Below are 14862 nucleotides of genomic sequence, written 5' to 3'. Positions count from 1 at the left end.
AGCCCAGGCCCCAGCTGCGCTCCGCCAGCGATGCTCCCGCCGCAGGTGCACAGCAGCACGGGACGTGCCCAGAGGCGGCGGGAAGGGACGAAGGTAGGGGGGGAGGGGCAGAGACCTTCGTGATAGCAAGTTGGTGACCCAGAAGCGGCAGCTTGCGCGCATCACGCTCTGGGAAAGGGGGCTTGACCCCCAGCCATTCCCTCCGCCATCTCGCTGGGCTCTGGGCTCGCCCGCCGCCTGCAGAGGGAGCTCCCCGGGGGCAGGTGCCCAGCGAGCTGCCTGTGCGTTTCCACCGCGGGCAGCCCCGGGGAAACTTGCCCCCGGAGATCTGCACCGAGCCAACCTCCCTTGCTCCCCAGCGCTACCGCCATCGAGCGGGGCTGCTCCCACTGCTCCGGCGTGAGGAGCTGCTGCTGCTGGGGCCGGTGCCGGGGCTCGCTGTGGCACCCCAGCCCTGCCCGTGTGTGTGTAGCGTTAGGCGGCGAGGGCTGGAGCGAGCGCTCTGCTTCCCAGCTCAGCTGAATTAACAGAGTTGCCACCAGCTGCTCTTAGTTGCCTCGGCAGTAAAGGGGGCTGCTGCCAGAACAAGCCTCTTGGCTGAGGTGATTCCCGGTAAGTGCATTTCTTAATGGTAGTTCCGGGGCGGATGCGACGGGACCGTCGCTTTCTGGGCGGCTAGGGAAGGAACACGAAGAGTAGAAATCAGATATAGAAGCGGGGGAAAGGTAATACCGATGGCAAAGCGAGGTCCTTGACTTTAAAGATACAGGAGTAACCGAGAAAAAAGGCTGTTCTGTCTTTTCTCTTTCTGTTTAGTGAGAGCTAATCAGGGTGATGTTAGCAAAAACAAGGAGGAGTTCTTGTGGCACCTTAGAGATTAGCACATTTATTTGGCCATAAGCTTTCCTAGGCTAGAACCCACTTCATCAGATGCATGAAGTGAAAAATACAGGAGCAGGTATAAATACATGAAAGGCTGGGGGTTGCTTTATCAAATGTGAGGTCAGTCTAACCAGATAGATCAATTAACAGCAGGATACCAAGGCAGGAAAAATAACTTTTGAAATGGTAAAAGAGTGGCCCATTACAGACAGTTGACAAGAATGTGTGAGTAACAGTAGGGAGAAATTAGTATTGGGGATATTAAGTTTAGGTTTTGTAATGACCCAGCCACTCCCAGCCTTTATTCAGGCCTAATCTGATGGTATCCAGTTTGCAAATTAATTCCAGTTCTGCAGCTTCACATTGGAGTCTGTTTTTGAAGTTTTTTTGTTGAAAAATTGCCAGTTTTAGGTCTGTTATTGAATGACCAGAGAGATTGAAGTGTTCTCCTACTGGTTTTTGAATGTTATGATTCCTGATGTCAGATTTGTGTCCATTTATTCTTTTGCGTAGAGACTGTCCGGTTTGGCCAGTGTACAGGGCAGAGGGGCATTGCTGGCATATGATGGCATATAGCACATTGGTAGAGGTGCAGGTGAATGAACCCCAGATGGTGTTGCTGATGTGGGTAGGTCCTATGATGGTGTCCCTTGAATAGATATGTGGACAGAATTGGCACCTGGGTTTGTAGCAGAGTTTGGTTCCTGTGTTTTTGTTTTTGTTGTGTGGTATGTAGTTGCTGGTGAGTATTAGCTTCAGGTTGTGGGGCTGTCTGTAGGCAAGGACTGGCCTGTCTCCCAAGGTATGTGAGAGCGAGGGATCTTCCTTCAGGATAGGTTGTCAATCCTTGATGAGGTGCTGGAGAGGTTTTAGTTGGGGGCTATAGGTGACTACTAGTGGCATTCTGTTACTCTCTTCATTGGGCCTGTCTTGTAGTAGGTGACTTCTTGGTATCCTGGCTTTGTCAATCTGTTTCTTCACTTTACCAGGTAGGTATTGCAGCTTTAAGAACGCTTGATAGAGATTCTGTAGGTGTTTGTCTCTGTCTGAGGGATTGGAGCAAATGCAGTTGTATCTTAGAGCTTGGCTGTAGACAATGGATCGTGTGATGTAGTCTGGATGAAAGCTGGAGGCATGTAGGTAAGTATGGTCGTCAGTAGGTTTCCGGTATAGAGTGGTGTTTATGTGACCATTGCTTATTAGCACCGTAGAGTCTAGGAAGTGGGCCTCTTTTGTGGACTGGTCCAGGTTGAGGTTGATGGTAGGGTGGAAATCATTGAAATCTTGGTGGAATTCGTCAAGGGCCTCCTTCCCCTGGGTCCAGATGATGAAGATGTTATCAGTGTAGTGCAAGTAGAGTAGGGTCATAAGGGGACGAGAGCTAAGGAAGTGTTGTTATAAGTCCGCCATAAAAATGTCGGCATACTGTGGGGCCATGCGGGTACCCATAGTAGTACCGCTGACTCGAAGGTATACATTGTTCCTAAATCTGAAATAGTTGTGGTTGAGGACAAAGTCACAAAGTTCAGCCACTAGGTTTGCCGTGATGGTATTGGGGATGCTATTCTTGATGGCTTGTAGTCCATCTTTGTTGGAATGTTGGTGTAGAGGGCTTCTACATCCATAGTGGCCAGGGTGGTGTTTTCTGGAAGATCACCAAAGGACTGTAGTTTCCTCAGGAAGTTAGTGGTGTCTCAAAGATACCTGGGAGTGCTGGTAGCGTAGGGCCTGAGGAGAGAGTCTACATAGCCAAATAATCCTGCTGTCAGGATGCCAATGCCTGAGATGATGGGGCGTCCGTTATTCCCAGGTTTATGGATTTTGGGTAGCAGGTAGAATACTCCTGGTCGAGACTCTACGGGTGTGTCTGTATCGATTTGTTTCTGTGCTTCTTTAGGAGTTTCTTGAGCAGATATTGTGGTTTCTTTTGGTAATCCTCAGTGGGGTCAGAGGGTAATGGCCTGTAGAATGTGGTGTCAGAGAGTTGTCTAGCAGCCTCTTGTTCATATTCCGACCTATTCATGATGTCTACAGGACCTCCTTTATTAGTTTTTTTATGTTGTCAGAGTTGTTTCTGAGGCTGTGGAGGGTTATGTTCTGCATGGCTGAGGTTATGGGGCAAATGATGTTGCTTTTCCAGAATTTCAGCTTGTGCACGTTGACAGAAGCACTCTATGTAGAAGTCCAGCCTGTTGCTTCAATCTTCAGGAAGTGTCCATGCAGAATCTTTCTTTTTGTAGTGTTGGTAGGAAGCTTCCTGTGTGTTAGTGTGCTGTTTAGTGGTATGTTGGCAATATTCCTTGAGTCGGAGATGTTGACAGTAGGATTCTAGGTCACTGCAGAACTGTATCATGTTTGTGGGGGTATTAATTGATTTATCTCGTTAGTCTGACCTCACTCTTGGTAAAGCAACCCCCATACTTTCATGTATTTATACCTGTGCCTGTATCTTTCTCTTCATGCATCCGATGAAGTGGGTTCTAGCCCACGAAAGCTTATGCCCAAATAAATTTGTTAGTCTGTAAGGCACCACAAGGATTCCTCGTTATTTTTGCTGATATAGACTAACACAGCTACCACTCGGAAACCTGTCAGGGTGATACTGGCACATGTGGATGATAAACTGTCCTTTGAATTGATTGCTGAGGTCTGCTTGTCTGGTAAATTAGAGAGGTGTTTCTCTCCTATCCTGGGACCGACAGGGCTGCCATCAATCTCTAGTAAATTGGAGATCCACGTCTCTGGAACATTGCAGGTTTGGGTCATTACTGTGGAGAATTTAAACATACCCATTACCCTTTCAGTTGGTAAAAGGCCAAAGAATTTATTGTGAATCAAATTATTGTTCCCATTGGGGAAAAAAATCTAAGTATAGTGGTCAGTAGGTTTTTGATATAGGGTGATGTTTATGCGACCATTGCTTATTAGCACTGTAGTGTATAGGAAGTGGGCCTCTTGTGTGGACTAGTCCAGGCTGAGGTTGATGGTAGGGTGGAAATTGTTGAAATCTTGGTGAAATTCCTCAAGGGCCTTCTTCCCATGAGTCCAGATGATGAAGATGACATCAACGTAGCACAAGTAGAGTAGGGGCGTAAGGGGATGAGAGAATTCATAGTAATACAGACCTGTGAGCCAACCTCTTTTCCCCCCAATATAAAAATGCTCTATAAATTGGAAGTGATTGGCTGTAACCATCCTATTTTTATTGATGCTATTTATCTTTTACAGTGTTCTACAAAATGGGAGAGGAGGGAGAGAGAGAACTAATTGCCATTGTTTATCATGGGTGTGTTTCCAGTGGACTCCCATAGGAATTTGTGATTGGCCCTATGCTTTTTAACATTTTTATCAATGACTTGGAAGAAAAACAATAAAACCGTTATTGATGAAGTTTGTAGATGACACACACATTGGAAGAGTTGTAAATAATGAACAGGGCAGGTCATTGATACAGCAGGATCTGGCTTGCTTGGTAAACTGTGTGTAAGCAAACAATACACATTTCAGGACAGTCAAATGTTAAGTCCCATATCTAGGAACAAAGAATGCAAGCCATGCTCATGTGATGGGGAACTGTATCCTAGGAAGCACTGACTCAGAAAAGGACATGGGGCAATGATGCCTCAAGATTGCCCTCCCATCCCTCCCAAAAAAGTAGTTTGATTTGGACTAACTCTTTCGAAGTTTTGCTCGTTAGTTTCTAGCTTTTTATGTTTGAGCGTGTATGACCCCTAACTGCAATTCAATCTAGGTGGGCAGATGTTTGTTCCTGCAGGGCGCACAACTGACTGCAATGGAGCTGTTTGGAGTGCAAGAGTCCATGTGCAAGGATCTGATTTCAGGATTGTGGCGAGTGTGTGTGTAGCTGTTGTAGAATCATAGAAGATTAGGTTTGGAAGGGACCTCAGGAGGCCATCTAGTCCAACCCCCTGCTCAAAGCAGGACCGACAGCAACTGATTCATCCCAGCCAGGGCTTTGTCAAGCCGGGCCTTAAAAACCCCTAAGGAAGGAGATTCCACCACTCCGTAGTGTTTCCTAATATCCAACCTAGACCGCCCCCACTGCAAATTGAGACCATTGCTTCTTGTTCTGTCATCTGTTACCACTGAGAACAGCCAAGCTTCTTCATCTTTGGAACCCCCCTTCCGGTAGTTGAAGGCTGCTATTAAATCCCCCCTCACTCTTCTCTTCTGCAGACTAAATAACTTCAGTTCCCTCAGCCTCTCCTCATAAGTCATGTGCCCCAGCCCCCTAATCATTTTCGTTGCCCTCTGTTGAACTCTCTCCAATTTGTCCACATCCTTTCTGTAGTGGGGGGACCAAAACTGGATGCAGTACTCCAGGTGTGGCCTCACCAGTGCCAAATAGAGGGGAATAATCACTTCCCTTGATCTACTGTCAATGCTCCTATTAATACAGCCCAATATGCCATTGGCCTTTTTGGCAATGAAGGCACGTTGCTGACTCATATCCTGCTTCTCGTCTACTGTAATCCCCAGGCCCTTTTCTGCAGAACTGCTATTCTAGCCAGTCGGTCCCCAGTTTGTAGCAGTGCATGGGATTCTTCCTTCCTAAGTGCAGGACTGAGCACTTGTCCTTGTTGAACCTCATCAGATTTCTTTTGGCCCAATCCTCCAATTTGTCTAGGTCACTCTGGACCCTATCCTTACCCTCCAGCATATCTACCACTCTCCCCAGCGTAGTGTCATCTGCAAACTTGCTGAGGGTGCAATTCATCCCATCATCCAGATCATTAACAAAGGCGTTGAACAAAACTGGCCCCAGGACCGACCCTTGGGGCACTCCACTTGAAACTGGCTGCCAACTAGACATCGAGCTGTTGATCACTACCCCTTGAGCCTGACAATCTAGCCAGTTTTCTATCCACCTTATAGTCCATTTATCCAATCCATACTTCTTTAACTTGCTGGCAAGAATATTGTGGGAGACTATATCAAAAGCTTTTCTAAAGTTAAGATATATCACATCCTCCACATTCCCCATATCCACATAATTATACACAATATTAATATTTATATGCATATTGCTCAAATAATTAAAAAAAATAACTTTATGAATCTGGTTACAAAAATTGAGGGAGAGCTTTCCACATTTTGAATATTTATGTGTCTTGTTCATTTATTGATGTACTTTAGTTTTTAAGGATTTCAACACATTTACTTTGTTGTTTGCTTTCTAAATCAATTATCAGTTTTCAAATATGCAGCTCTTTGAGGGGGATTATTCATCACCAGTCTTGTTCTTGATGATAAAGCTTACTGCAGAAGTTTCTTTTATTTTTTATTTTTTGGCTGACAATGCATTATTAGAGTGGAAAGAAGAATGTAGCCAGTTACAAGTGATCTTATTTAATGTTTTAAGGTCTGATCCTGCAAACAAGATACACATGAATAACTTGTGAGTAGTTCTATTGAGTTCAAGATGTTGGGTTTAGTTAGGCTATGTTTCTGAGTACAGTAACTCGTTTGTGTGAGTATTTAAGGCTTGAGCTCTAATTAGATATAATTGGATTTACTTGATCTTCAATCTTGCAAATACCTAAGCATGTTCTTAATTACAAAGTGCTTGCCACTTCTGCAGAATCTCATTTATTGCTAACTTAATAAACAGAAAAAAAAGGAAGTGGACCATTTTTGTGTTTTTGGAGAAGAGATGGTTGCAGGTGGAACAGAGAAGAGGTGGAAAGCAGAAAACTAAAAGCATGCATTATGTTTTCCAGCTGAAGTAGTAACTATTTCCATTCTTCTTTGAATTTCATCCCCTGAAGATAGGGAACCATGTGTGGAACTGGAGAACTGTGGCTAAGTGGGTAATGGAAGCAAAGCAGTGTCACGACTGAGATGGAAGAAGTTATTCTATTAGCTGGTGATCTTTAGCCGAAGTCTGAGCTTGTGTGATCTGCTGTAACTCCAGTGGAGTTTCACTTGTTTATACAGTTTTAGCTGTAGCCTGGTGTGTATGATATGGCTTTTATGTTTTAAGGATCATCAGTGAGTCACATTCTTGCCTAGGTTGGTGCATTCTGTGCAACCAAGCAATTTAAAGGATTAGTCTGTCAGGGAGGATAAATGAAAGAGGGAGTGGAAAGGAGAGTAGCACTGAGCAACCACTTTTGAGAAAGGCATATAGACCAAGGGAGGCAGTTGTTCTCTTTTCCAATAACCTTTTCAGATACTGGGAATCTTAAGGGATGGGGGGAATGAAGTGGTAGCTAAACCTTTAAATTAGAATGCATTTGAAAACTCTAAATGCAGCTATCTGATACAAAGGGAAATCTGATTCAAGAAGTTGAGAGAGAAATGCTGAAAATGAGAATTAACATTCTTGCTTGACCAGCCAGTGCAGTGGTAGAGAAGAGGAGAGAAAATGTCCTCTGGTAGGATCACAGAGGAGGTGGACCTGATTAGTGACAGTGGATGCTGTGCCTACAGTTCTTTCTATCCAAACAATGCCCAAGAGTGATAGCAGGTGAGGTGGAAAAACCTGTCTTGGTGTGCAGCCTAATATGTAGACATGTTCTCACTAGGTGGTGGTTACTCCTCTCTTCTAGCTCACTTTAACAAGGAGAGGAAGATTTTCCACCCACTGAATAATGTTTTTTCTGGCATTCACTGGTGAGACATGCTGTTTATACAGCTTTGAAAAAAAAATTTCACTGCACTGAAAGCTTTAAGGAAAACTGCAGCACAAGATTACGTAGTGACTGAACACCTTGTTTTGTCTATCTCCTAACCTTATTGCCTTTCCTTAGCAAATGGAACTTGTAGCATAGTGTGAAGGAGGGGGAAATTTATGACCTTTTCCAAAGCCAGAAAGGCAAAGAGTGGCAGAATAGATCAGGTATGGCTGAAGTGAGAGGAAGGCCCACCTGGAAGGAGAGAGAATGGTTTGAGTCCCAGCATGGTGGTTAAGTTGTAGATTAATGAGAAGCATTTAGAAGTCATTGGTGGAATATGTTCTTAGAAGCTAAAAAAGAGCAATCTTCCATCTTCCAGGGCTACTTCCAGGGCCCTAACATTTCTCCCTCTTTGTGTTTCTTTGCCAGTTGATTTCCCCATCTCCCTCTCTCTCTGTCTTTGCCACAGGGTTTGCAAATGACTGTTAGTTGCCTGTTCTGCAAGGTCAGATAATCTTTTATTGGTTATCTGTTTGCTTTGTAACTTGTAGAGTTATTCCAGTATCTGTGGGTTACCACCCTGAGGCACATAATATGTGTATTTATTGTTTTTTAAAAAATTGATAAGTGTTTGAAGTTTTAACTTCAGCCTAAAGCCCAGATGTGAAGAAATTATCAAAATGAATAGCAACATATAAATATCTTCGAAAACAGCTAGGATTTCTGTATTTTGGAAAATATTTGATATAGCATTATTCACAAGTGCATTCAAACTGAAACAAACCTTCGGGGACAGGGAGCGGTGCCAGGTTGACTTCTGTGCCAGAGACTGTTGGTGCAGAGGTGTTTTGGCGGTACCGGCTGTCTCCGGTGCCGATGGAGCACTTCTGGCTGGTGCGGACTGCGGCGCACTTGGTGTCGAAGCTGCAGGGGTCAGGGCCGCCTCCATCAGAAGCTGCTTCAAGCGAGAGTCCCGCTCCTTTTTAGTCCGTGGTTTGAAGGACTTACAAATACGGCACTTGTCCGTAAGGTGGGATTCCCCCAGGCACTGCAGACAGCGTCATGGGGTCTCCCGTAGGCATCGCCAGGACAGCCGAGCACTGTTTAAACTGGGAGAGCCAGGCATGAGCTCAGGCCCCGGCGAGGGTGAGGAGATTGAACCTCAGCCCTCTATCTATATACAGTAACTATACTAACAACTACTATACTACTAACAACTAACAGTCTACAAACTAGAACTATGAACTTTAGAAGACAAAAAAGTGAAGAGCTAGGGAAGGGAGTCAGCTAAGCGCACTTCACTGTTCCAACGACCGACACGGGCGGTAAGAAGGAACTGAGGAGCGGGCGGGTCGGCAGGGGTATATATGCGGTGCCGCAACGGCGCCACGCCAGGGGGCACCTGCCGACCCACCGGGTGTTGCTAGGGGAAAATTCTTCCTACAAACGTGCACGCGGCGCGCGCACATCTACTTGGAATGGATATGAGCAAGCACTCGAAGAAGAACAGTGTCTTACAAATGTTCATAAAAATTTTCAGTGCAGATGTAGAACTATTTCAAATAAGTTCCCATCTGGGTGCAAAAGGGAATTGGCCTGCTCTGTTTTGTGGCAAGCCTCTCCTGTCCAAGTTTGTACCATTGGGCCATCTCCTGAGACAGAGGGGGCTGGGAGTCAGGGTCAGGTCTGGATTCTGTTCAGTCTCCCATGTGTGAGGTGCTGAGGCTGAGTCTCTGACCCAGAAGAGAGCACAGTCAGTTAGCTGATTTCTTAGTCCAGTGCCCTGTCACTTTTCCGTAATTTGCCTCTGTGATACCAATCTGGGCCTTTCACTTCAGCTGTAATTTCTGTCTTATCTTTTCCTAGATAGTGTTACCTTTTGTATTGCTGACAACTGTAGGTTTTAGAAGAAAGATGAAAGGTCCTTCACAGTCTATACCACTCCCAGAACACGTGTTAACAGGAGCATGACTAAGAGAGCACCATGTTTTTTGGGGAGGGCTAGGGGAATGACTCTTTATCTCCACTTAAATATGTCTCTAGAATCTTTTTGTTCCCTGTGAAAATTCTATGTTCAGGTATCTGTGGCTGTAGACAGAAAGGGATGACACTTAATGTTTTCAACTATTCCTTTAAGGAGACATGTTGCTTTATATCTTGGTTTCAGATCCGCTCACCACCCCAGAGGCAACATAATTAGTTTGCATATGAGGAGTTATTAAAAGGCTGTGGTGAAAGCTATGAGGTGGGGCTATACTTTGAGGACAAATTGCATTGCGTGATGGGCTGATTAATAATCAATGCTCCATTGAAGTAAATTGAAAGACGTCTACTAGGGCTTTAGATTAGAGTTAGACCCTTACAACTCATTCTGTAGGGAAACATGGAAACAGGAAATGTACTTGCAAATTACGAGGATACAACCAACACCCTTTTTAAAGAGTTTAAAGAATGGATTCAGTACATGTCTGGTGCATAGTAGCAGTACATAACAATCTTGTAGCCAGGGCATGTACTGGAGGATAGAACAGTGCAGCATGAATGCATTGCTTCCATCCTGTAAATAACTGGACTTTCTGGGTGTCATCCAGATATTATGGAAGCCATTGGCTGTAAGAGGAATGGTATCTCCAAAGGCTTTGGCATTAGATAGACCTCTGGGGGAAAATGCTGGTTGAAAGCATTGCATCTGTCATTTGGATCTGCTTTTTGGGAATAATAGTAGTAGTTACAACATTACAGGACTGGTGGTTTTTGTGCTACAGTGGGATTTGAGTTCGAGTTGGTCCCTTATTTCTGAAGCCATTGTACTGTAGGAGCATAGTGAGATCAACCTTAAGGGGAAGGGGAATACTTTACATCATTCTGAGGGATTTATTCCTTTGCCTGTACCTCCTCTAGCTAACCCAGATCCTGGAAGGAGGGGAGAGGTAAAGGGGGAAATAGGAAATTGAACCACCTTCTCCAGCATATTAATGTTTAACACATTTTTAAGATAAAAAATAACTATTTCTGAAAAGTCATGGACATCTGCCAAGGTACCAGAAGGCTGAAGAAAAGCGAACAGCATGCAGATTTTCAAAGCAAGAAAAGTGTGTCCTGGAAATTACCATCCTGACACTTTCCTAGTGAAGTAATGGAACAAATATTAAGGAAAAAATCACAGAGGATCTAGAGAAAAATGGAGTTATAAGAAGCATGGGCTTACAAAAGTAAAATTTACCAGAGAAACTTGTTTTTTTTTTTTTTTAAATAGGATTACAAAATTAGTAGCCAAGGTAAAGTGGTGAATACCTGGATTTTAATGGAGCATTTAATATTGCATCCTGTGAAATCTTATACTTATTAATTCAAGTCAGTATGGTTAATATTGAAGCACCATAAGCAAAGTATAATAAGAAAAACAACATCATAAACTGGACGGAGGAGGTACTTCAAGGGTCAGGGGTCAGTGACAAGTCTGGTTTTTATTAAGACCAGACTTAAGACCATAACTATTAAGATATAGTTAAATGGTCTGATTTTTATAAAATTTAAACACCCCCTTAGCTTCCAGTGATAATGGGAGCTGCAGGTGGTAGGAACTCCTGAATGTCAGTCCACTTTTTTTTGGAGCCATAATAAGGATTAAGAAGTCTAGTTTTAGGCACTCAGTTTGAAAATATTGATTTAAACATCTTCATTAATAATCTGCAAGAGGGAGTACAGGGAGTTAATGACATCTGCGTATGTGAAATAGAGAGACATTGTAAATGTTAGTGAGGACAAGGAATAATACATTTTTTAAGTGTCAGTCTTATTTTCTGCCTTTTTAACTCATTTCTCTGGATCACTATGTATCTAAGAGGAATTAATCCAAAACGTGCATACGTGATGAGAAGGAGAAACCTAGAAACCATTAATGTTTATAGAAGATTGCATCATGGGCTGTTTACACTTAAGTGTTGCATAATGTACCCCTTGTGGAATTCTGCACCAAAAAAAATAAAAGTTCTGCGCACAATATTTTAAAATTCTGCATATTTTATTTGTCAAAATAACACAGTATCATCACACCAGTTTCAATTATTTTTGGTCATTTATTTCAAAATACCTGGCAGCAAGTATGTCTGTAACAATACAGACAAGAAAAAAGATTCAGGAAATGTTTTTTGACAAATAGATTCCTTACTAGGCATATTAATACAGAAGTCTGAGTAATAACTCATTTAAACTACAATACAGAACCATATTTCCTACACCCTTTAAAAGCAGAACAAGGGCTTGATGGAGTCGGGTAACGGAGGAGCTGAGGGAGAGGGAAATAAATTGCTGGGAAGGAGCCTGAGGGACAGTCTCCATTCATTGATATACGCTGCTTTCCACAACCAAATCTCTGTACAACTTTTCATGAGTGATATACCTGAGTATTCAGATTCTACTGTCTAAACTGTATTGTTAAATCTATTCACCTAAATTTGGGTTATTGCTGATTATGCACTCTATGTATCATATGACTTTTAAAAACTAACTTTGTATTTGTGGATAATCTAAGCACTATACCCAGATGTACGGATACTCTTTTCCCAACCTATATATTATATCATTTTTTTAACATTAGCTTTAATAAAGGCTGTTTGCTGTTAGCACTAGTGTAGACCAAGGTGCCCCCACCATTGCTACCACCAGTAGGAAATCTTAGGACAAAAACATCTAGTGACATCACAGCCTCTGGCTCTGGATGCGAGCATAATTAGAATGTTGCGTAAGTCATTACTAAAAAGATATTAACCCTCTGAAGGAATTAATAGAAAAAAGCACTGATGAAGGTGTTGAAGGGTAATGAATTGCAAGGAATGATTAAGAGCCAAATATGTAAAGCTTAAAAAGGAATGATAAGGGGTAGGGACATGAATCTCTAAAGATATGAAGCCAGTAAACACCAGAGAAGGAGCTTTGATGTTTAATGGCACCTTATAGACTAACAGACGTTTTGGAGCATGAGCTTTCTGGAGTGATACCACTTCGTAATGCATGTAGTGGAAATTTCCAGGGCAGGTATATATATGCTAGCAAGCAAGCTAGAGATAACGAAGTTAGTTCAATCAGGAGGATGAGGCCCTGTCTAGCAGTTGAGGTGTGAAACCAAGAGAGGAAAACTGGTTCTGTAGTTGGCAAGCCATTCCCAGTCTTTGTTCAATTCTGAGCTGATGGTGTCAATTTGCAGATGAACTGAGCTCAGCAGTTTCTCTTTGAAGTCTGGTCCTGATATCTGATGATAATGCACCAAATCAGATATTGGAATGGCAATATACAAAACTGTAGGAGAGCACTTAACCTTCTGGCCACACTATTAGCAGACCTTAAGGGGCCATCCTGCAGCAAAAAACTTCGAGAGACTTCAAAGAGAAACTGTTTGAGCTTCAGTTCATCTGCAAATTTGACACCATCAGCTCAGGATTGAACAAAGACTGTGAATGGCTTGCCAACTACAGAACCAGTTTCTCCTCTCTTGGTTTTCACACCTCAACTGCTAGAACAGACCTCATCCTCCTGATTGAACTAACCTCGTTATCTCTAGCTTGCTTGCTAGCATATATATACCTGCCCCTGGAAATTTCCACTACATGCATTCGACGAAGTGGGTATTCACCCACGAAAGCTCATGCTCCAAAACGTCTGTTAGTCTATAAGGTGCCACAGGATTCTCTGCTGCTTTTACAGATCCAGACTAACACGGCTACCCCTCTGATACTTGATGTTTAATGTGGAGCAAGAGGCTGTAACTAGGAGTCATGGTATTTGAGTTGGATATTGGGAAGAGTTTTCTGACAGAGTGCTACAGTAATTTAATAACCAATGAGAGGTGCCTGATAAATGACTCACATAGATTGATATTAGGTGTGGGAGTAGTCTCCCAAGATGAGTAATGGGTATCCTATTGTCTAGGCCATTTTAAAACTTGGTTGGACCATGTATTGGTACTGCAAATGAAAATATTGTAAATCTCTAATGGTGTTCTCAAAATGCGAGAGATGCATTGAACAAACAAATTGCCTAATATAATACTTCTTTCTTAATATTTTTCCTCATGTCTAACTTATATGATCCCATAAAGTCTGTAAATGCTATTAAGAAAAATGACTAAGCATGAAACTGATACTATGACAAGCAATTTATTAAAGTAATGGAGAGATTCCAAAGCTTCCAAGATTGTGAGCTCCCCCAAGTGCCACTCAACATTTCACACAATTGGGTACATAATTCCCAGCTAAAAAAATCCATTAAACAGGATTTAAGGCAATTTAGTTCTAACACTAACATTTTACTGTAAATCACATGCAAGCTTACTTGAAAGGCATTTTCCAAGAGTGTAGACTACAGAATTGTATTGTCTTTTATTCATATTGATCTCTGAAACTGTGTAATACTTCCTTTCTTTTACCCTGTAAATCCTATATTTTTAAGAATTAGAATTTAGTGGTTGTCTCTCTGTAGATATGCTAGTTCTGTGTCTAATGAAAATAGTAAATAGTCATCACATTCATCTTGTGCTGTGAGAATGACTCTTGGGTGTGTTCTGTTTCTCTTCAGGAAGTGATAAAATAAATCTTTCAGTGGATTGAATACGGGCATAAAGAAAGCAGAAGTATTATGCATAATCTGTGTAAACACAGGTGGAGTTTAGTTTTGATGATACTATAGTGTGTAATCAGTTCACCATAAGAATAAGCATTAAGATGGGTGATGTTGCTGACAAAATGAAGCTGGGTGATTTTCGCAGATAGTTTGGGCTTGTCTACGCTACCGCTTAAATTGATGTAACTTACGTCGCTCAGAGGTGTGAAAAAACCCTCCCTGAGCGATGCAAGTTACATCGACCTAAGTGGTGTCCATGCCAGCACTAAGTCAGTGGGACACACTTTCCCACCAACATAGCTTCTGCCTCCCGCTGAGGTGCAGTAATTATGCCAACAGGAGAATACTTCTCCGATCGGCATAACACGTCTTCAGCAGATATTCTACACTGGCACAGCTTAATGGGTGCAGCTGCACCAATGTAGCATGATAGTATAGACTAGCAGCCATCTATTTGTTTTTAGTTGTTTTGAGGATGATAATAGAGAAGCAGAAGTGAGGTGGTTTAGTGTGCAGTTTTCTAATTGGTTTTAAGGTGTAACCTTAACTTTGGATTTCTTGGCTTCCTGAAGATTTTTATCTATGGCTTGTGGTTTTTAACTTCAGTGTTGTTCTAAGGCATTATCCAAAGAGGTTATATCTGTTCAAATTTAACTCCATCATAAAGTTTTTTGCTTAGGAATTTTCTTATGACACTTTTTCTGAATTGCCCCAGACTTTCAAG

The 14862-nt window shown here is 42.5% G+C and overlaps 1 protein-coding gene across 1 annotated transcript in view; it reads left to right on the top strand.

Moving 5' to 3' along the window:
- The first annotated feature begins 519 nt into the window (after positions 1 to 519).
- SYTL5 (synaptotagmin like 5) overlaps positions 520 to 14862 on the top strand; it is a 164336-nt gene continuing 149993 nt past the window's right edge. The window contains exon 1 of the mRNA XM_075059764.1: positions 520 to 612. The gene's annotated coding sequence lies outside the window, so the exon portion shown is untranslated. The remainder of the gene's footprint in view (positions 613 to 14862) is intronic.

Source organism: Chelonoidis abingdonii, chromosome 1 (genome assembly GCF_003597395.2).
Source record: "Chelonoidis abingdonii isolate Lonesome George chromosome 1, CheloAbing_2.0, whole genome shotgun sequence".
Classification (NCBI taxonomy): Eukaryota; Metazoa; Chordata; order Testudines; family Testudinidae; genus Chelonoidis; species Chelonoidis abingdonii.
Note: the sequence above shows the minus strand (reverse complement) of the source record. Positions and strands in the feature narration are given on the sequence as shown.